We start from the raw sequence: 24,713 nt of genomic DNA, 5'->3' as shown, positions 1-24,713 counted from the left end.
AGATAAATTTAAAACAATCTTCTTTGTGTTGTGGACATTCAAAATCCTCTTTTCTAGCCTTTGAAAACATACAATAAATCCCACAAATGTGTACGATTATTATGTGTTGACTAAAAATAAAAGGAAAAAAGAAACAGTCTTCTGACTCCCCTACATAGCATATGATAATACTGATACACAATACCTCATTCAGTGGCTCACATTATTCAGTGATGTGGCTGAGGTTCTCAATTCATTTTTTATCTAGCAACCTTGAGATTTTACACCACTTAAGTTTTATTACCTGGAAATTACATCTAATTTGTCTCCACAAATACATTAGAATCAAATAAACGTAATGTAAATCAGTAATCAGGTGGCTTTAGGATCATCTTTAATTAGACCTGCAGTAATTTGTCTAACAAATACATCACTGTACAATCAAATTAATGTATACAATAAATTCTAAAGTGGCTCCTCTGCCATTGGAAGACTGTAAAGCATGCTGCATATCAAGTAGTATTAAAGTGTTCTCTGGCCTGCAGCTTTTCCACAATGAGTGTTTTTCCTCATTAGGGAGTTAGTCACTAACTCAAGTTCCATGCATATTCCGCCTCTTGTATGGGTAACCCAAAGCCACAACATGACCAAAGATTTCCCATGTAGCTTTTAAGTGATGCTTTCCGCTAGTGACGTCTTGCCCAGCCCACAGCCTTTCTGTTATTAAAAATTCTCGTGGACTTATTTATAAATTTCAAAGGCCCCTCTGTCAGCCACAGCACTCCACCTGTGATGATGGAAGTCAGTAGAAGGGGAAAACTAATCAACGGCTCCTTCTTATACAAGAGACTCTTATGTAGAGACAAAAGTATCAAATAGATTAATCCTTTCTAAGCACTTAAAGCTTCATAAACCTACATAAAGCAGGGTCATATGGAGAAGGAACAGGTCTATCTTCAGCTCTCAAATGTATCTCCAATCTGCCTTTCAATTTATCAGAAGCACCTTTAGTAAAATGGAGTTACTACTTGTGTTTTTCACCCTAAACTAATAACTCAGTTATTTTCTTCAAATATTCTTTGCTTCAAAAATCCTTAAGACATCATGCTCTGTCAACTACTAACGTGTTTTACTTGTTGGCTCTACTGGTAACTTGTTCAAAGCATACTCCTAGGCTGCATTCTCTTGAAATATTCAGATAAAAATGCAGTTGCCATTCTTTCTAGCTACTCTAGAGGAAAAAAATGCCATTGCTCCTTATTAAATTTTAATGATTACAAGCAGATTACATTTAACTTTAACATAGCATGAAGATTTTATACATGATATGGAAAATTATTTATTTAATGTGTATAGTATTATAATTATTACTATGTGTATTTAACACTATCATTTATTGTATGAATACCAAATATGTGTGCTAGAGTAGGTCTTTCATTTACATTATCCTACTTAATACTCAAAAGACAAAACTCTATGCTGAATATTTTAGCTCCATTTTCCAGAGGTAGAAACTGAGTTTCAGAGAGGTTGTCTAAAGATAATTGGTTCATTGACTGACAGAACAGAACCCAGATTCATCTGACTACAAAGATAGCATCCTGTCTATTCAGCAATGCTGACTCTGTCCACGAAAGTTTTGAAGTATCTTATATTAGAATTTAAGAACTCTGTTTCTCCACTTTATTCAGTTACACATTCAAGTATTTTCTGAGATTCCTAAGTGCCAGGCAAGAAGTAGAGACAGGTGATGCAATGAAGAGAAAAACAGACCTGACTCCTACCCTAGTGAAGTTTACCAACTCATAATCACACAAATAAATAGAAATTGCCAGCTGTGACAAGTGCTATGTAAAAAGAGTGTGTATTTTTCAGGAAGATAGGTATTTGTAGTACCGCTGGAGCAGTGGGGTGAAAGGTATTTTCAATGAATGGAAAAGGCTCAGTGGCCAAAGCTAGGCTGGGACAAGATGAGACAGAGCAAAAGCATGTATGCAGTCAAGAATAGAGAAGGCCATGGCACAGGAGCAAACGGAGCCCTGCTATGAATCAGAACCTCAGGCTGCTAACATTAACTCATACCATTAACTCTCATCATTGTGTTTAGAAGGATAAATTATTGGCCTCTTCTTACCCAGGTGGAGATGGAAATTACAATGACTATCGAGTCCCAGAGCCAGGAAGCAGAAGGGCTGAGTTGAATTGGAGACTGCTTCACCTGAAAGTAGGCATGTTGTCACCACGCTACATTGCCTCAGAATTTGCCTTTTAGGCAAGCTGTTTTAGACAAACACACACAGGTGACCATCAGCTAAAGCTTTTCAAACTGATTAAGAACTTTGTGACAAGGTTTCACTGAAAAATCTCTTGAAATGACAGGAGCAAAAGGGATGAGAGATCTATTAAAAGTGAAAATCATTTTTCAAAAGTATCACTGATGTGAAATAACACTTGGATGTGAATTTGATAAACATATCAATCCTTGCCTCCTCTTTTTTCTTTCTAAACTTCAACTCAATGCACACTTTTGAAAGATTTGTTCAGAGAGAGGTTCCAAGATGGCCGAATAGGAACAGTTCCAGTCTACAGCTCCCAGAGTGAGTGACACAGAAGACAGGTGATTTCCGCATTTCCAACTTAGGTACCAGGTTCATCTCACTGGGGCTTGTCGGACAGTGGGTGCAGCCCATGGAGCTTGAACTAAAGCAGGGCGGGGCATTGCCTCACCCAGGAAGCACAAGGGGTCAGGGAATTCCCTTTCCTAGCCAAAGGAAGCCATGACAGACGGTACCTGGAAAATTGGGACACTCCCACCCTACTACTGCACTTTTCCAATGGTCTTAGCAAACGGCATGCCAGGAGATTATATCTCACGCCTGGCTTGGAGGGCCCCTTCCCACAGAACCTTGCTCACTGCTAGCACAGCAGTCTGAGATTGAACTGCAAGGTGGCAGCGAGGCTAGGGGAGGAGCGTCCACCATTGCTGAGGCTTGAGTAGGTAAATAAAGCAGCTGGGAAGCTCAAACTGGGTGGAGCCCACTGCAGCTCAAGGGGCCTGCCTGCCTCTATAGACTCTACCTCTGGGGGCAGGACATAGTCAAACAAAAGGCAGAAACTTCTTCAGACTTAAACGTCCCTGTCTGACAGCTTTCAAGAGATTAGTGGTTCTCCCAACATGGAATTTGCAATCTGAGAACGTAGAGAATGCCTCCCCAAGTGGGTCCCTGACCCCTGAATAGCCTAATTGGGAGACACCTCCCAATAGGGGCCAACTGACACCTCATACAGCCAGGTGCCCCTCTGACACAAAGCTTCCAGAGGAAGGACCAGGCAGCAATATTTACCGTTCTGCAATATTTGCTGTTCTGCAACCTCCGCTGGTGAAACCCAGGCAAACAGGGTCTGGAGTGGACCTCCAGCAAACTCCAACAGACCTGCACCTGAGGGTCCTGACCATTAGAAGGAAAAGTAACAAACAGAAAGGGCATCCACACCAAAACCCCATCTGTACATCACCATCATCAAAGACCAAAGGTAGATAAAAGCACAAAGATGGAGAGAAACCAGAGCAGAAAAGCTGAAAATTCTAAAAATCAGAGCACCTCTTCTCCTCCAAAGAAATGTAGCTCCTCACCAGCAACTGAACAAAGCTGGATGGAGAATGACTCTGACAAGTTGAGAGAAGAAGGTGTCAGATGATCAGTAATAACAAACTTCTCCAAGCTAAAGGAGGATGTTCGAACCCATCACAAAGAAGCTAAAAACCTTGAAAAAAGATTAGACAAATGGCTAACTAGAATAAAGAGCATAGAAAAGACCTTAAATGACCTGATGGAACTGAAAACCATGGCACAAGAACTATGTGATGCATGCACAAGCTTCTGTAGCCAATTCGATCAAGTGGAAGAAAAGGTATCAGTGATTGAAGATCAAATGAATGAAATGAAGCAAGAAGAGAAGTTTAGAGAAAAAAGAGTAAAAAGAAACAAACAAAGCCTCCAAGAAATATGGGACTATGTGAAAAGACCATATCTACGTCTGATTGGTGTACCTCAAAGTGACAGGAAGAATGGAACCAAGTTGGAAAACACTCTGCAGGATATTATCTAGTAGAACTTCCCCAACCTAGTGAGCCAGGCCAACATTCAAATTCAGGAAATACAGAGAATGCCACAAAGATACTCCTTAAGAAGAGTAACTCCAAGACACATATTTGTCAGATTCACCAATCTGACAATTTCATCCTTCAAAGATGAAATGAAGGAAAAAATATTAAGGACAGTCAAAGAGAAACCTTACGTTACCCACACAGGGAAGCCCATCAGACTAACAGCGGATCTTGCCGCAGAAACTCTACAGGCCAGAAGAGAGTGGGGGCCTATATTCAACATTCTTAAATAAAAGAATTTTCAACCCAGAATTTCATATCCAGCCAAACAAAGCTTCGTAACTGAAGGAGAAATGAAATCCTTTACAGACAAGCAGATGCTGAGAGATTTTTGTCACCACCAGGCCTGCCTTACAAGAGCTCCTAAAGGAAGCACTGAACATGGAAAGGAACAACCAGTACCAGCCACTGCAAAAACATGACAAATTGTAAAGACCATTGATGCTAGGAAGAAACTGCATCAACTAATGAGCAAAATAACCAGCTAAGATCATAATGAAAGGATCAAATTCACACATTACAGTATTAACCTTAAATGTAAATGGGCTAAATGCTCCAATTAAAAGATACAAACTTGCAAATTGGATAAAGAGTCAGGACCCATCAGTGTGCTGTATTCAGGAGACCCATCTCATGTGCAGAGTCACTCATAGGCTAAAAATAAAGGGATGGAGGAAGATCTACCAAGCAAATGGAAAACAAAAAAAAGCAAGGGTTGCAATCTTAGTCTCTGATAGAACAGACTTTAAACCAATAAAGATCAAAAGACACAAAGAAGGCCATTACATAATGGTAAAGGGATCAATTCAACAAGAAGAGCTAACTATCCTAAGTATATATGCACCCAATACAGGAGCACCCAGATTCATAAAGCAAGTCCTTAGAGACCTGCAAAGAGACTTAGATTCCCACATAATAATAGTGGGAGACTTCATCATGCCACTGCAAACATTAGACAGATCAATGAGACAGAAAGTTAACAAGGATATACAGTAATTGAACTCAGCTCTACACCAAGTGAACCTAATAGACATCTACAGAACTCTCCACCCGAAATCAACAGAATATACATTCTTTTCAGTACCGCATCACACTTATTCCAAAATTGACCACATAGTTGGAAGTAAAGAACTCCTCAGCAAATATAAAAGAACCACAGTACAATCAAACTAGAACACAGGATTAAGAAATTTACTCAAAACCACTCAACTACATGGAAACTGAACAACCTGCTCCTTAATGACTACTGGGTACATAACGAAATGAAGGCAGAAATAAAGATGTTCTTTGAAATGAATGAGAAAAAAGACACAACATCTCCAGGACACATTTAAAGCAGTGTGTAGAGGGATATTTATAGCACTAAATGCCCACAAGAGAAAGCAGAAAAGATCCAAAAATTGACACGGTAACATCATAATTAAAAGAACTGGAGAAGCAAGAGCAAACACATTCAAAAGCTAGCAGAAGGCAAGAGATACAGAGCAGAACTGAAGGAGATAGAGACCCAAAAACCCTCAAAAAATCAACGACTCCAGGAGCTGGTTTTTTCAAAAGATCAACAAAACTGATAGACTGCTAGCAAGACTAATGAAGAAGAAAAGAGAGAAGAATCAAATAGGCGCAACAAAAAATGATACAGGGGATATCACCACCAAAACCACAGAAATACAAACTATCATCAGAGAATACTATAAACACCTCCATGCAAATAAACTAGAAAATCTAGAAGAAATGGATAATTTCCTGGACACATAGACTCTTCCAAGACTAAACCAGGAAGAAGCTGAATTCCTGAATAGACCAATAACAGGATCTGAAATTGAGGCAATAATTAACAGCCTACCAACCAAAGAAAGTCCAGAACCAGTCAGATTCAGTCAAATTCTACCAGAGGTACAAAGATGAGCTGGTGTCATTACTTCTGAAACTATTGCAATCAATAGAAAAAGAGGGAATCTTCCCTAACTCATTTTATGAGGCCAGCATCATCCTGATACCAAAACCGGGCAGAGACACAACAGGAACACAGAATTTTAGACCAATATCCCTGATGAACATTGATGCAAAAACCTCAATAAAATACTGGCAAACCAAATTCAGCAGCACATCAAAAAACTTACCCACCATGATCAAATTGGCTTCATCCCTGGGATGCAAGGCTGGTTCAACATATGAAACCAATAAATGTAATCCATCATATAAACAGAAACAAAGACAAAAACCACATCATTATCTCAATAGATGCAGAAAAGGCCTTCAACAAAATTCAACAGCCCTTCATGCTAAAAACTCTCATTAAAGTCGGTACTGATGGGATGTATTTCAAAATAGTAAGAGCTATTTATGACAAACCCACAGTCAATATCATACTGAATGGGCAAAAACTGGAAGCATTTCTTTTGAAAACTGGCACAAGACAGGGATGCCCTCTCTCACCAGTCTTGTTCAACCTAGTGTTGGAAATTCTAGCCAGGGCAATCAGGCAGGAGAAAGAAATAAAGGGTATTCAATTAGGAAAAGAGGAAGTCAAATTGTCCCTGTTTGCAGATGACATGATTGTGTATTTAGAAAACCCCATCGTCTCAGCCCAAAGTCTCCTTAAGCTGGTAAGCAACTTCAGCAAACTCTCAGGATACAAAATAAATGTGCAAAAATCACAAGCATTCTACACAATAATGGACAAACAGAGAGCCAAATCATGAGAGAATTCCCATTCACAATAGCTTCAAAGAGAATAAAATACCTAGGAATCCAATTTACAAGGGATGTGAAGGACCTGTTCAAGGAGAACTACAAACTACTGCTCAACTAAATAAAAGAGAACACAAACAAATGGAAGAACATTCCATGCTCATGGATGGGAAGAATCAATATTGTGAAAATGGCCATACTGCCCAAGGTAATTTACAGATTCAATGCCATCCCCATCAAGCTACCAATGACTTTCTTCAAAGAATTCGAAGAAAACTACTTTAAGGTTCAAATGCAATCAAAAAAGAGCCCACTTTGCCAGGACAATCCGAAGCCAAAAGAACAAAGCTGGAAGCATCATGCTACCTAACTTCAAACTATACCACAAGGTTACAGCAACCAAAACAGCATGGTACTGGTACCAAAACAGAGATATAGACCAATGGAACAGAACAGAACCCTCAGAAATAATGCCACACATCTACAACCATCTAATCTTTGACAAACCTGACAAAAACAAGAAATGGGGAAAGAATTCCCTATTTAATAAATGGTGCTGTGAAAACTGGCTAGCCATATGTAGAAAGCTGAAACTGGATCCCTTCCTTACACCTTCCACAAAAATTAAGTCAAGATGGATTAGAAACTTAAATGTTAGACATAAAACCGTAAAAACCCTAGAAGAAAACCTGGGCAATGCCAATCAGGACATAGGCATGGGCAAGGACTTCATGACTAAAACACTTCAAAAGCAATGGTAACAAAAGCCATAATAGACAAATGGGATCTAATTAAACTAAAGAACTTGTGCACAGCAAAAGAAACTACCATCAGAGTGAACAGGCAACCTATAGAATAGGAGAAAATTTTTACAATCTACCCATCTGACAAAGGGCTAATATCCAGAATCTACAAAGAACTTAAACAAATTTACAAGAAAAAATCAAACAACTCCATCAAAAAGTGGGCAAATGACATGAACAGACACTTATCAAAAGAAGACATTTATGCAGCCAACAGACACATGAAAAAATGCTCATCATCACTCACCATCAGAGAAATGCAAATCCAAACCACAATGAGATACCATCTCATACCAATTTGAATCGTGATCATTAAAAAGTCAGGAAACAACAAGTGCTGAAGAGGATGTGGAGAAATAGGAATACTTTTACACTGTTGGTGTGTGCAGTAAACTAGTTCAACCATTGTGGAAGACGGTGTGGTGATTCCTCAAGGATCTAGAACTAGAAATACCATTTGATGCAGCCATCCCATTACTGGGTATATACCCAAAGGATTATAAATCATGCTGCTATAAGGACACATGCACATGTATGTTTATTGTGGCACTATTCACAATAGCAAAGACTTGGAACCAACCCAAATGTCCATCAATGATAGACTGGATTAAGAAAATGTGGCATATATACACCATGGAACACTATTCAGCCATAAAAAAAGGATGCGTTCACGTCCTTTGTAGGGACATGGATGAAGCTGGAAACCATCATTCTGAGAAAACTATTGCAAGGACAGAAAACCAAACACCACCTGTTCTCACTTATAGGTGGGAATTGAACAATGAGAACACTTGGACACAGGATGGGGAACCTCGCACACCGGGGCCTGTCATGGGGTGGGAGGAGCAGGGAGGGATAGCATTAGGAAACATACCTAATGTAAATGACGAGTTAATGGGTGCAGCACACCAACATGGCACATGTATACATATTCAACAAACCTGCATGTTGTGCACATGTACCCTAGAACTTAAAGTATAATTTTTTTAAAAAAAAAGAAAGATTCATTCAAATCACCTCAGTTCCAGGGAATGCTGACGGTTTCACTGGAGTTCCTTCAAATTGTTGTAGACTAGGAATCCAAACAAATGCCAAGTAACTATGTCAGTAAGAGTAGATGTAGCTGCAAATATTTCCAAGTGAGATAGTGCAACTATGCATCTGCTGGAATACATTCATTTCTCCTTGCAATAGAAGTAAGTTTGATCTAGGAAATGTGGCGCATTTATATGGAGATTTCCAGTATCTCATAAAACTAACATAAAAGTGTTTATATAAGACCCATATCCTACACTTGTATAAAAATTCCTTGTAAGAAAACTTGTGCTTCGTTGTGCAAAATGCCTTCTAAAGCATATCACAGGAGTGCTGGGATCATGACCTAAGCTGCTTCAGACTCGTTTGAACCCCTCTGGAGACTCTTCTACTGACCTCTCAGCCTCCAGATTAATACTTTAACTGAAATGACCTTGTTTCTTATAGTTATTTCTGAAAAGTTTCCTCATTCCTTAAGGTCCAGTGTAAATAATGAATATTTTAGGAAGCTTCCCAGATGTCCTACGAATTATTTTTCCTCCCTACACTCCCAAGAGACTTTTTCTATCTTTACTATTACACTTATTCCTGAGTGATGTATTAGAAATGTATCCTATCTCCTCTATAAAAAATTCCTGAAGGTCACAGAAGGTACTTTCCCACCTTCCCTCAACACAGGGAAGTGTACTTACTGCACTTAGTGTACTAAGACTATATTTGTTGGCTTGTAGACTTTTCAATCTTAATGATCTAATTCTATACAGCCACACATTTGCCTTCTTGTTTATAACTGTATGTCTTATGTACATGACTTTGGAGTTACAATTTATCATGTTGAAAATTATAATATAGTTATCTTGAGGATAGCTAATTCTTTATTGTCTTCCCATAGTGCATACAAAAGTGCATTTAACCTATCCTAAATTCTGAATATATATACACACAGACACACACATGCACACACACCTCAAAAAACATTTAAAACATTAAACTTTAGTCAAACTAGACTGCTGTCTAGATTATAGGCACACTCACATGTTCATACTTCTGTCTGTCTCTCTGGATTGTTGACTAAGTTGTTTGTTTATTTGTGGAATAGAGATTAGAAACCCAACAATTCTCTAAAAGTACTTGAAACACAAAACAAAATCATCTTTACAACATTGTATTCAAATACTTCAGAGCCGATAGGAACCTTGGGCACTGTGAGATAGCCTCTTAGCTTCATAGACGATAAAACCAAAGTCAGAACACAGAAAAGTGCCTCTTATTCAATGATGAAATCAGGAGTCCTGACTTCCAATCTGCTGCCCTAAAATGTCTGATACTTGTAAAATGTAACATGTTGACTTCAATAACTCAAGAAAATAGTTCCACAATTCAGAAATATTTGGTTTAAGTATATATACACACACACACTTTTTTTTTTTTTTTTTTTTTTTTTTTTTTAAGGACAGGGTCTCACTCTATAACCCAGGCTGGAGTGCAGTGGCACAATCATCACTGCGACCACAAAATCCCAAGTAGCTGGGGCTACAGATCTGTGCCAGCACGCCGTGCTAATTTTTTGCATTTTTAGTAGAGATAGGGTTTCACCATGTTGCCTAGGCTGGTTTCAACTCCTGGACTCAAGGGAGCTGCCTGCTTAGGCCACTCAACATGCTGGAATTACAGGTATGAGCCACTGCACTCAATCCATATTTATTTTTCTGGGGAAAAAAGAAAACAACTTTATTGAGGTATAATTTATGTTACATAACTTACATCTAATTTAATTTTACATTTCTAAAAGTTTTGAAAATGTAAGCCGCTCACTTTTAGAGAGCATTTTACTCTCACCAAAACATTTCATCAGGCCCATTTTCAGTCAATACCACTCCACTGTCTGAGTCTAAGTGACCACTCATCAGCCTTCTGTCATTGTAGTTTTTGCTTGTTTCCGACTTTCATATAAATGGAATCATGTGAATGTACTTTGTCTGACTTTTTTCATGTAGAACATTTTTTGTAAGATTTATCTATGCCATTGCTTACATTAGTAGTTCATTTTTAAAAAATTAGCAAAACTTCAGGCTTTATTTGATTTTCACAAGTTTTCCATTAAAATCAACTGATCACCACCATAGTGGTCAATTGGGAAGAAAAATACAATGCACTGATTTGGTAAAGAGTATAGATATAGAGTCAGACAAGTATAATTTGGACTGGCATTAATTTTTATTTTAATTCATACTGGCCGTATATGACATTAGGGAACTTATTGACTTCCACTAACTTCAGATTCCTCATTTGTGAAATAAGAATGATAATCCACAATGCAGAGCTGGTTTTCAGATTAATGAGATAATACATATGCATGTTTAACTTAGCACAAGAACTCAATAAAAGTTTGCTAAATAAAATTATAAAACAAATAAGGAGAAAATACAGCAGACCACCTTAACATGAGATACTAAGAAGTCACATAAAATAAAACTAACATAATTGAAGACATTCACTTATTAATTCAACAAGTAATTATTGAATGACAGTTTTGTGCCAGGAATTGGTGCCAGGCATTCTGTATTGGCTCCACAAAATTTACATTCTAATATGAAACAGAAATGTGTACCTGTGTGTGTGCAAATGGTGATGAATACAATGCATAAAAACATAACAACCAGGTTAAAGGGACAGTGGTAGAGGGTGCTCTATTACATTAGATAGAGAAAATTATGTAAGGTGACATTTGCACACATAATATCTGTCCGGAATGAATTAAGGAAGCAAGTCATGGTTTGGGTGAAAGCATTCAAATTCAAGAGAAAAGCAGATTAAAACCCCAAGACTGGTGTGAGTTTAGTATTTTGGAGGAAAATCAAGCAGTCCTATTGTGGAAGAGAAACACAGGCTGAAGTGCAGAGAACAAGGAGGCATCAGTCATAAGAAATGAGAAGAAGTAACCAGAGGCCCAACCATGTAAAGTTGTACAGACAAGATGAAAGGTTTTAAATTTCATTCTAAGTATGATGGGTCATAACAGACTGTTTTCAGCAGTAGAGTGACATGACCTAATTTATGTGTTAAAGAATCACCAGTGTCTTCCATTTCTAATATAATGGCAGAAAAGATATAAAGAGAAATACATTCAGGTACAATGCACTTTTTTAAAAGAAAGCTAGGTGTAAAGTAAAAGAAATCAACAAATGTCAGAAATAATAAAAATCTATACTCTGTGTTTTGGAGCTGCACTTACTCTCAGATTGGCTCTCCATCTCTGGTAGATTAGAGCTTGGGCTTTAACAAGCTGAGTGTGCTGAGGACAGGACAAAAAAACTGAGGAGGTCTAATTGGAGATCACTGATAACATTAGAGGCACAGGAGTGTAGCTTACTCAATGGCTCGGCCAGAAAATAAACCCTCAAAAAAAGAGACTATCCAGTCAAGACCAAGACCTGAATTTGGCAACAAAGAAACAAAAAATTACTCATTGAGATTACAAGCTCACATTCACACAGGTTTAACTCTGATTTCATACTAGTCTAATGGGCCCAAAAAAGCACAAGCTGCAAATTTATCACCATGTTTCTAACTTTTCCATACATCAGGCTGAAGCAAATAAATGAAGACACATAGAACTCAGAATTCAAATAATTTCCAGAGTTTCAAAAAATGTGAGCTCACAATGAACATTTACTAAGATGTAAGGAAACAAGCCAACATTACAACCATCAATAACAAAACCAAACTACAGAATCTGCACCACATTAAAAAAAGATATTGGAATTATCCAGTCCTAAATATAAAGTAAACATTCTTACTATGTACAAACAAATAAGGGGAGCAATGAAAGCAGAAGAGTAACAAAATTGGCAGGTAGGTTTGAAAGAAACAGAACAAAACAGAACTGTTGGACACAAATATACTAACAAAAACAATATCATGGATTAACTGCAGACAAGAAAGTGCTGGAAGTAAACTGGAAAACACATCTAACAAAATTACGAGGCAACACAAAGACAAACAGATAAGAAAGAAATTATGAAAGAAGAGTATGAAGGCCTAATATAAGACTAACTGAAGGTCTAATATAAGACTAACTGTAGTGCCAGAAGGAAAGAATAGTAAAAGGTAATGGTTAAGAATTTTTTTCAGAAATGAAGAAACAGTTCAATTTGCAAATTCAGAAACTCCAATGAAACCTAAGTGAGAAAAATTAAAAAGAAATCCATACCAAGAAATATACTAAAAATGCAAAACACAAAAGAAAAAAATGTAGTATGAGCAACTGTCAATTTTTAAATATATCATAAACAAAGTAAATATAATTAAACTGATAGCTAATTTATCAATGCCTATAATAGAAAATGGAAGAATGCTATTTTCAGATATGAGAGAAACTAATCATCAAAGTAGAATTCTGTACTGACAAACAATCTTTCAATAGCAAGATTGAAATACAGATATTTTCAGATCCTGTTAAAAAAGGAATTTCACTACAACTACTTTATAAAAATTATTTCCAAGGAATCTACTTAAGAAGGAAAGAAAATGATCAAGAAAATATGTGCAGGATTAAAAAAACACATGATGAGCAAAGAAAAATAGGAAATTGGGCAATAAAGCTATCCAAGTATTGACTACTATTAAAATTATAATACTGTTGCTATATAGAAAATAAACATAAAAATTTTTAAAAAAAGAAAAATCATATTTACTGGAAGTATTAACCTCCTAAATCAGTGTAAACAAAATTGGCTTCCTGGCAAAAAGGCCTTACTAAGGATAGAGCTATATTGTAATGTTTCAATTCACAGGATGATAAAATTCTAGATCTTTGTGAACCTAATAACAAGGATCCAAAATACATAAAGCAAATGTTTATAGACTTCAAGAAGAAAGTGATGGATATGTCAAGATAATGAGAAAAAATGTACACATTTCTATCAATAATTGACGAAGTAGAGAAAATAAAAATGATTTTAAAAGTTTTTTTAAATCACAATCAATTCACTTTACTTAATTGGCATATATTGAACCACAACAGCCAGCAACTGGAGAACATTCTTTACTAAGCATACAGAACATTAAAAAGTACTGACAATTGACTGTGTAAATTTTTTGGACATATTTAATAAAATCTATATCATAAAGCTGGTATCATCGGGCTATAAGTCAATTAGGTTAGGAAATAAAAATAAGTTAAAAACAATATATTTAGTAAATTTTTTTAAGTCCTTAATAATTTATGGATTAAAGATGAAATTGTAATTGAAATTAGAAAATAATTAGAACTATATGATAGTAAAACTTCTTTTAACTTTTTAGGATACCACTAAATCAAAACATAGGAAAATTTTATTCTTAAGTAAACTCATTTTGGAAAAGAAATAAAGTTGAAAATTAATGAAGCACATAAGACATTTGAAAAGAAAATATAGAATTAATATACATGAGAAAAAATTAAAGAAATATAAAACTTTAAAGCTACAATAAAGATGACAGACAAACAAAATTTGGCTAATATTAAGACTAATAAAATTGCTTAATATTTTGCAAAACGGATGAAGACATATTAAAATATAAAAGAGAATATGGGCCCGGTGTGGTGGCTCACTCCTGTAATCCCAGCACCTTGGGAAGCTGAGGTGGGCAGATCACCTGAGGTCAGGAGTTTGAGACCAGCCTGGCCATCATGGTGAAACCCTGTCTCTACTAAAAATCAAAAACAAAAACAAAATGCAAAATTAGACTGGCGTGGTGGTGCACACCTGTAATTTCAGCTACTTGGGAAGCTGAGGCAGGAGAATCACTTGAAATCGGGAGAAGGTTGCAGTGAGCCGAGATTGTACCATTGCACTCCAGCCTGGGCAAAAAGAGTAAAACTTCATCTCAAAAAAAAAGAAAAGAAAAGAAAAAGAGAACATAATGCTAAATTCAGGCAAAATTAAAACATAATAAAACAGTTTTACGGACAAATTTAGGTCAGTATATTTGAAAATTTAAATGAAAAGAAATTCATCTCAAATATAATTAACAACATTGTCTCAAGAATAAACAGAAAGTCTGAACTGTCTTAGTAAAGAAACTGAATCAGTTTAAAAACTTTTCCATAAAGAAAATATCAAACTAAACATTTTTTCCAGTCAAATGCTACCAATTTTTCAAGAAACAGCTTATTCTAATTTGTAGGATATTGTGTGAAAATAGAAGATGCAATACTCCTGGACTCATTTTAAAAACCTGGTATAATCTTGATTCTAAAATTAAGTAAGAACGATATGAGAAAGAACTACTGTAGTTCAATATTTCTCATTAGTGTAGAAATAAAAATGAAAAAAATTAAATTCCAAAATATATTTACAGCTGGGCAAAGTGGCTCGTGCCTGTAATCCCAGCACTTTGAGAGCCCAAGGCGGGCATATCGCTTGAGCTCACTAGTTGGAGACCAGCCTGGGCAACATGGTGAAACCCTGTCTCTACAAGAAATACATAACATTTGTGTGTGGTGGTGTATGCCTGTAGTTCCAGTTACTCCGGAGGCTGAGGTAGGAGGATCGCCTGAGCCAGGAAGCAGAGGTTGCAGTGAGCAGAGACTGTACAACTTTACTCCAGCCTGGGCAACAGTGAGACTCTGTCTCAAAAAAAAAAAAAAAGAAAAGAAAAAGAAAAAGAAAAATGTACATTTACTATATAATCAACAAGTTTGTTTCATCCCGAAAATAGAACAATAATAGGAAGTCAAATAATTTATTTCACCATATTAACAGATTAGAGGAAAATAAATGATCATCTGTACAAATGTAGAAAAATCATTAAAAATCAAAAATATTTATAATTTAAGAAGAAAACCAAATCTCAGAAATATAACAAATAAGGAACTTCCTTATTTTGATAAATGATACCTGTAAAAACAGCACTTCTACCATATTTCAATATTAATAATCAAAATCATTTTCTTTTAAATTAGAACTCCTACCATTACAAATTTCATGTAATATTGTATTGAAGATGCTAACTAGTACAACTATTTTAAAAAGACATAAGTATTGGAAACAAAGAAAGATCTGTAATTATTTGCAGATGACATTTTTGCCTGTACAGAAATCCCTCACAATATTTAAAAGATAATTATTAGATTAAATAATATAATACATAAAGATTGCTGAATATAGGATGAGACACAAAATGCAGTGGCATTTTATTAAAAAATAATCATAAGGTGAAATTTACTAGGAATATATCTACCCAAATATATATAAGGTTTTATGAAGAAAGTCATGAAGTTTATTAAAATGAGAAAAGACCTAAGAAAGGAAAAATAAATCATTCATGATTAGCAAGAAAACATTTAATGACATTTTAACAAAAAAGCAAATCGAATTTTTCATGTTACATGACAAGCTGTTTCTAAAATTTATGCCAACAAACGCAGGGTCAAGAATAGCTAAGACCCTCGAAAGTAAAACCAGAAGAGGAGACATACTCTATAGTATGTACAGATTTTCAAAATTTATTAAGAATCTTTAATAGCTAAGATGCATTGTCATTGGCACAGAAAAATACAATGAAACAAAAGAACAGAGGGAGGAAATTGGAGACAGATATGTGCACATATAAATTTGTTGAATGATGCACATGACATTGAAAGTCAGTGGGGGAAAGAATGGCATATTCAAAATATGGTGTAAGTTGAAGATGCATATCCCTGATAACTCAACCTTTCCACTCCTAAATTATCCTAGAGAAACTCTTACACATGTACATCAGTAAGTATGTGCAAGGATATCCATAGAACCATTGTTCCTAATGAGAAATAAATCAATAAATAGATAAACAGAACCAAAATGTCAACTCTATAAACAGATTGTAGCATATTCTTACAATGGAATAATATATACCAGTTAAATGAATAAATTATAGCAGTAAACACCAACAATGAAAAACTTCATAATATGTTTCATAGAAACAAGTTCAATATCAGGCAGAATAAAAAAATATATATTGTTTAATAATGCACATATATATGGAAACACATTTAAGAGAAGTAAAACAATGTCTAACATAAAACTTGGAATAGCAGTTGCGTCTGTGGTGGAAAAATGATGATATAAACAAAAGGGACACACAGATCCTTCAGATACTTTGGAAATATTCTATTCCTCAAGCTATCTGGTGGGTACCTGAGTGTATCCTTTAATTAATTTTTGTTATTTAAAATGTATATATAGTACCAATAAATATAAATTTTATAATATTGTATTTATTATTTTATAATAAAAAGGTAACAAAAATAAACGTGTCACTGGCTGAGACATGGAGAGAGTACAAGTGCAAACAGTCTACCAGTCTAAAGGCCATACAGTTGTATAGGCAGAAGATGGTGATGGCTCAAGAAGGCATGGTAGAGCGGACAGTGGAAGCAAGGATCAATATACGGAAGTATATGAGTGCTAAGTTAACAAGAGTTGCTGATGTAAAATGGAGTATTTTAAAAGAGGGTCAAGATGGCATCAAGGTTTTTGGTTTTAGTAACTGAATGCATGGTTGTTTTACTGAAATGAGAAGCACCAGATAATGATTTAAGTGTTTAAAACTGGAATGATAGATGGTAGTAGAAGAAAGCTAAAAGATAAGAATGTACTGGAAAAATCATTGTTCATGTGGTGGACAAAAGATTAATGTAGAAAATACATAAAGACTTTTAAGAATCCTAAATAAAAAGAAAAAAATACAAAAAGAAAAAAACAGGAAGGAATATGAGGAGGCAAGTCACAGAATAAAAAATGTAAATGACAAGTATATGAACAGTCACTCTTAGCAGTAATCAGGCAAATGTGAATTAAAAGAAGAACGAGATAGTATTTTTCAAAATTGGTTTTAGGGAAAATCTCTGTGATAAAATCCAGTGTTATCAAAAGAAGGGGAATGTTCACTGTCCTATATATTTTATATTGATATAAACTGATATATAACTTCTTGTAAGGTCATTTGTGATGGCTTTTGATTTAATATTTTCACTTTTAGAAATTTATTTTACAAATTTACCCACCAATGTACAAAAAGTACTTTTAAAGAAGAATTACATTTTCATTGCATTTACATTGCAGAATTATTTTATAGTGAAAACCAGAAAATAAGTAAACTTTCCAATGACAGGGCAATGATCATTTATATTATTATTAGAGGGTTCATCAGAAAAGTCTGAAATTCCCTCCAACACCATATAATAATTTTTCTTCTTATGGAAATAAAGAATTTTATATTATTTTGTTGTCCTAGGCAAAAGTTGGCAAAGTCATTGTTCCTTACATTCTGCAATATTCTTATACCTTTGTACTGAGGAGGGAGAAATACCATGAGCAAACCATCTGGTGTGTGTTCTTAGAGACTTTGCTGGCTCATCCTGTTGAATATATATTCCCCTAATCTATTTATACAATGTCAATACAGTTGCTTAAGTTCTAATGAAATTCCTTGGCACAGTAGTCCGTCTTATCCACAGGGGTATGTTCCAAGACCCGGGTGGATTCCTGAAACCACAGATAGTACTTAACTCTATATTTTCTCCTATGCATGCATACCTATGATACAGTTTAATTTACAAACAAAGCACAGTAAGAGATTAACAACAATAACTAATAATAAGGTAAAACAATTATAACGATGTATAAAATAAATGAATATGGTCTCTCTTTCTCAAAATATCTTATTGTACAGTACTCATCTATTTTTGGATTGCAGTTGACCACGGGCAATTGAAACCACAGAAAGTGAAACTGCGAATAAGCGGAGATTCCTGTATCTGGCCCTAGAAAGTTTTCATGTTGCAGATACTCACTGCCTCTTCATATGTATTCTCTGGCTAGAGATGCTGCTCTCCCAGGGGCTGTCCATGGTCTACTTCGGGCCTATGATTTTTACTCTATTATTCTAACATAGACTTCAGCTCTGTACATTTTCTACTCTAGTCCTTCATGCCAGTTTCTTATATAATGAGATATATAATCACTGCTCTTTACTTGTCTGTATATTAAACCTACAAAATCATCTTGGATAATAAGCAGAATGGTGGACATGGGAGCTATTTTAGTTGGGAAGACCAAGCAAATCCCACTTCAGGTGACATCTGAGCAGAGACCTGAATAAAGTAAGATATTGGGATACATGCAGCTCTGATAAAAGAGCATTAAATAAAGGGTAAACAGCAAATGCAAAGAACCTGAGATGAGAATTTTTAACACAGTGAGTTTAGGAAACACCAAAAAGCCATTGTAGCTAGAACAGAGTAAGAAGGTGGAGAGTGATAGGAGGTAGAGCCAGAGACACACACATGGGCAGATCATGTAAGATTTTGTAGGCCATGGTGAGGACCTTAGATTTTTTTCTGGTTATAACATAAAACAATTAGAGGGTTTTGGTAAAGGAAATCAAAGTATTTGATTTACATGCTTAAAGGTTCATTGCAGCCCAGCTGTTAAATGGAGAGTTGATCTTGGGGAAGAGGACAAGCAGTTAGGTAACCATCACCCTAGCCAAGGATAGAGATGATGATGGCTTAGATTAAAGTGCTGAATAACAGTGGTGAGAAGTTATTGGATTTATGATATACAATATTTTGAAGGTAGAGCCAATAGGTTTTGCTAACAGATTGTTGTGGAGCCTTGAAACCAAGGATGTACCAAGCATTACGTACAAAGGAGCTGAATCTCTGGGAGGATTGCACCTCTGGTGCGGACTGAGGTAAACTGAGATGCCAAGTATAATAGAATTATTTCTAAGGATCTTCTAAAAGCAGGTGGATTAACAATTCCAATTACAGCCTCTTCTTTGAGAGATTTATTTGCTTAAGCAATTATGTGAAAATAATTCAGAAAATGTTCAACAAGAGCAGAGATGAGCATGGAGACCTGGTGTTAGCCAGAGTGCACAAGGTTCCGGGACCTCTGATAACTCCACTCTGGATTATGTTGAGGCCAAAGGGAGGGAAGTGGTAAAGAGGCTTAGGGAGTTCCTTGGGTCACCCTTATATCCAAATAATGTATTCCACCACTTCATTGCCAACATAACATTGATTCAATTGTCTACCAACTTGTAAATTTTTTTTCAAATGAATTTTGATATTCTAACAAAGAAAATATTTCAGATGTCTTCAATAAAATAAAAATTGCGTTGCCTTTTTCTTATCTGTAGTACATAGTAGGCCAATCTTTAGAGAAAATAATAGTAACCCTGCAATCTGACAAATAGGTGTTCCATCTGGTTTTCCTTACCCTAATGAAAGTGTAAAGGGAAGCAAAATAAACTACTCTTTCTTTCCCGTGGAGTGACACCTACCTATCCTATGATGAATGTGTGTTGTTTCACTAGCTAATACCCTGTTCTTTGCAGAAGATCCCTATCCATATTCAATAGGATTTCTATGGGACTGCCTATAACATACTTCTTTTCCTCAATGGTAGTGAATATGCCCCATGACACGTGTCTGGTCAACCATGGTGCGTACGGTAATATAAAGGCCACATGGAGTAGCCTAGAATGACTCACTGCCCAAAATGATTGGTCTAAAAGGTGACATGTGTCTCAAGTTGCACTATTCAGAGTCCTCTATAAGGGTATATTTATCAACGTGGAAAGAAAAATAAGATTTTACTTTTCATTGAAAATTAAAAGCTGTAAATTTGATGTGAGCCAGAATCTCCTGGTGGTCTATGTCTATGACATAGAAAGAGTCTGAAAATAAAAAAGACATAGAGAAATGTACAGGCATGAGATTAAGTAGAATATAGCTCTGACCACAGTTTTCAATCCATATGTACCTCAACATGTTCTACCATAGGATTCCTCCATTGTTGTATTAGGTGTTTATTTCTTTATGACAAATTAGTCCAAACATTGCAGCTTGAAACAACAAACATGTATTAACTCTCATAGTTTTTGAGAGTCAGGAATACAAGAATAGACCTGATGGGCATCTCTGACTTAATGTTTCTCATGAGATTGAAGAAGAGATGTCAGCTGGGGGGTCCATCATCTGAAGGCTACACTGGGAATGAAGGACCCTTTTCATGATGGCTCACTCACATGGCTGTTGGCCAGAGGCCTCAGTTTCCCAGTGACTTTTACCAAGAGTGTGCAGTTCCTCATCACATGGATTTCTCCTTAGAGGTGCTTGAATGTCTTCAAGACACAACAGGGAGCTCATTCATCCTAGACTGAACAATTCAAGAAAGATCAAGGTAGAAGCTACTATGTCCTCCATAACTTAGCCTCAGAAGTCACATATCATCACTTCTGTTGTAATCTATTGGTCATGCAGATCAATCCTGACACAATGTGGGAGGGGCCTATGCAAAGCTTTAAATGCCAGGGCCAGGGGGGCATTGGGATAATCATTTGAAGTTGACTGCTGCAGTTGTATAAACATATATACAATCCTTTTTATTTTATCTCATAAACTACTATGTTTTGCATTCTGTCACTGGCAGTCAAAATCAAGTTTAATCTAAAATATTATCACCAATGAAGTCCTCTACATAAAAACCAAAGAAAACAAAAAACCTGCTCTATTCTTAAACATCTTTAAAATAGAGGCCATAAGAAGTACCCTGTAATGAAATCCCAAATATATAAATAGTGTTATTACATGTGGCCTTTGACAAGTTAGAGACTTTCTAAGATGCACCTCCATCTAAGAAACATGTGAACCATACTTTCTACCACTGTGAGGAGCAAGTGAACACAATATTGTTATTTTTTAAATGAATATAATACTGAAAAATTCATACATCTTTCATACATATTTTTCTATTTCATTATTATAATAATACTGTGAAGTAGATAGGTTAGGTATAGATTTCAGCATTTTTCAGATGAGGAAATAAAAGAAAGAGGTTATTATTAATCCAAGGTCAATGTAACCTAGTCGGTAGAGTGGCATAGCTGTAGGGGCAGGGTATTTCCACAACTACATGTCTTATCAATGTGGTTTGCACAACACTGTCCCTCTGCATGTTGCTCAGGCCTGTTGTCCAATCACAGGCATTTTCACTGATGATAAATGCCTCCTTCCTATTTCAGCTTTAGTTTCCTCCTGAGAATGTGAATGAGCCCCATTGCCTACTTGTGTATACATTCAGCAAACTAACATGGATTATACTTCAGATCGAATATTTATTAATTGTAAGTTCTTCATTTATGAGAAGGTACTATATTAACTACATTTTCAAGTCTATACTTTCCAATACCACATTCTAAATTTCAAAGAGAGGGAAATTTGCCAGTATGTGGTATGTCAGAAAGAAGACTAGAAGTTTTTTTTTTTTTAATCATTAAAAGGTATTACATTTTAACAGACGTAATGCCATAAAAGGAAGATAACAGAAGTGGTTGGAGAAAACAGGCTAGTGTTTCTCCTGAAGATCATCTAAATGTTCCCTTGTTCATTTTCTTGCAGTGAAGTGTGAATGACTGCAGAAGTAAAATCTATATGGTATAAATTCATAGAGTGTGGTTTGATAGCCTTTGATTCCCTAACATAAGCTTTAACTTTTGCTTTTAAAGCATAAGTAGTATAAAAGTGCTAACTAAAATTACTCAATGTGCAATGTAAGAAATTTTCATGTTAAGCTTTGTGTATTTATTTCTGACTTACACAATGCACTAAATCAATCATTGAGGAAAAATAACAAATTCCCAATAAGGTCTTAAGATATGAGCCATGCTATCTCTCCTGTGAAGTTAATTAATTTTTGGCTGTGATCTCAACCCCTCTTCTAATCTCCCATATAAATTTCCTTTACTTTCTTCCTGAGACAGCACTGCATTTCCCTGAACCACAGTAAGCTCTTGCACATTTTATAAAGTATTATCCTAGGGGAATTAACTCCCCTTTCAGAAAATCATTGAAAATAGAGAAGGAAAAGGCTGTTGATTGTCCTTCTCTTTTGGTGGCAATAGCAACTTTTTCTCCATTAAATAGGAGTGATACAAAGAATAAAATTCAGATACTCCCAGCCAGGCATATCAACCAACAGGAAATTATATAGTAAAGCACATGGTAATCTCTAAACTTTGTGTGTTTATACATGAAAAGAACATCAGCCTAAGTGAGCTGTAATGGTTTATCACCAAGGCATTTTATTTATTTAAAAACACGATGTGATGAAACTAAAAAAGCAGAACATTTTGATAAGTATGAAATTTTACTCTCTTAAAAGTTATTACCAACTGATTGTCCAAACTCATTCCTGGCTAGTAATCTTTCCTTTAAACTCAATCTTCTTTTACATCATTGCTCACAGCAATATGTACAGAGGTGAGATAAAGTGTATGTCTGGAGTGAAAAAGGCTCAGGACAGAAGGGAATCAGGGAAGGTGTGATATTAGAGAGGGCAGTTAAATTGAAATTTTTAAAATATTCAAAAGTCAATCACTCTGTGTTTGGATATATGAAATAAATGAAAATGAAAACATTTCCTATATAGAAAACTGGACATCAAAATTACCTCGTAAAAATCCCATGCATCTATCAGCAGTTGAATTTGTAAATAGATGGTTGCAAATGGCTGTAAATGAAATCTGATATCACAGAGAAAATAGATGAATTACAGCTAGATACAACAACATGAATGGATCTCAAGAAAAGAATTTTGAGTGGCAAAAAATTGTAGAAGAATACTTACAATATAATTCAAATTCAATCACATACATTCCAATAATTTGTTATTCTAATGATACATTATTCAGAATACAAACATAAAATTAAGCTGTATAGAAAAGCAAAATAATAATAAATCCAAAATTCATTATGATGGTTACATCTGACGGTGAATGAAGCAGGGCAGGGACTCAGAGAGGAGCACAGGTGATTGCATGAGGGTAAATTGTTTTCTGAGTTGCGTGGTCCATTTATGTTACTGGACACTATTTTTAAAATTTTGCATGCATTTTGTAAATATCCTCTGGATTTCATCTATATATTTTTTAAAAGGCCGGGTGCAGTGGCTCACACCTGCTATCCCAAGACTTTGGGAGGCTGAGGCGTGTGGATCACATGAAGTAAAGAGTTCATGACCAGACTGGCCAACATGGTGAAACTGTGTCTCTACTAAAAATATAAAAAATCAGCCCGGCGTGGTAGAGGGCGCCTGTGGTCTCAGCTGCTCAGGAGGCTGAGGCAGGAGAACGGCGTGAACTCGGGAGGCGGAGCTTGCAGTGAGCAGAGATGGCGCCACTGCACTCCAGCCTGGGCGACAGAGGAGACTCTGTCTCAAAAAAAGAAAAAAAAAAAAAAATTAAAAGTGCCATGTAACTTGATACTCTTTAATATTTGAATAAACGTGTTCCAAAGAATACATAAGTTCTGAAACTGAAACCAAGACAGATAAGACAGGCTTTGAACCTCACAGTTTTGGATGTGAACATCAAGTGGGGAAATCTAAGACATACTTCTGATTTTTGTGAAATAATTCCGAGCACAAAAAGAGAATACAGAAATGGGATTTCTGCTGAATCCTGAGAAATCCAGAAAGTCAGGAATTCCAAGGGAGAAAGCAAAATCTTAGTTTAGGCAGTTATTTTTAATTGTTTGTATCCGTATTTTCTAGTACAATAGAAGTGGATAATCTCTTACCTTAACCTATATAAAGTCAGGTGTGTACTAGAAAATCTGTAGTCTCATGCACTAATGACAGATTTAACAGAAACTAGTATTATATGATGAATACACCAACTGAGGACGTAGCACTGACAAACGATAATGTATATACTCCTATTTTAAAAATCAATCTCTAGATACAGTTCTTTTTCTGTTTTAGCTGAACATTCTAATTTGCTTCTGATGGAAGGTGATTTAAATGATGTCTAAATTCCAGGGTACTTCTCGTGAGACTAGTATCAAATTAACCTCCCCAGTATTCAACAATATTTCAGACAAATATAATGTTTTAGCTATCGGTAGAGAAAAACTCCTCAGTAAGATACTTCACACTGAATGTTTTTACTGTATACTATTTATCCTAGATTAGAATTTTCATGAATTCCCAGAGCAATTT

Source organism: Piliocolobus tephrosceles, chromosome 5 (assembly GCF_002776525.5).
Source record: "Piliocolobus tephrosceles isolate RC106 chromosome 5, ASM277652v3, whole genome shotgun sequence".
NCBI lineage: Eukaryota > Metazoa > Chordata > Mammalia > Primates > Cercopithecidae > Piliocolobus > Piliocolobus tephrosceles.
This window is presented reverse-complemented; position numbering follows the sequence as displayed.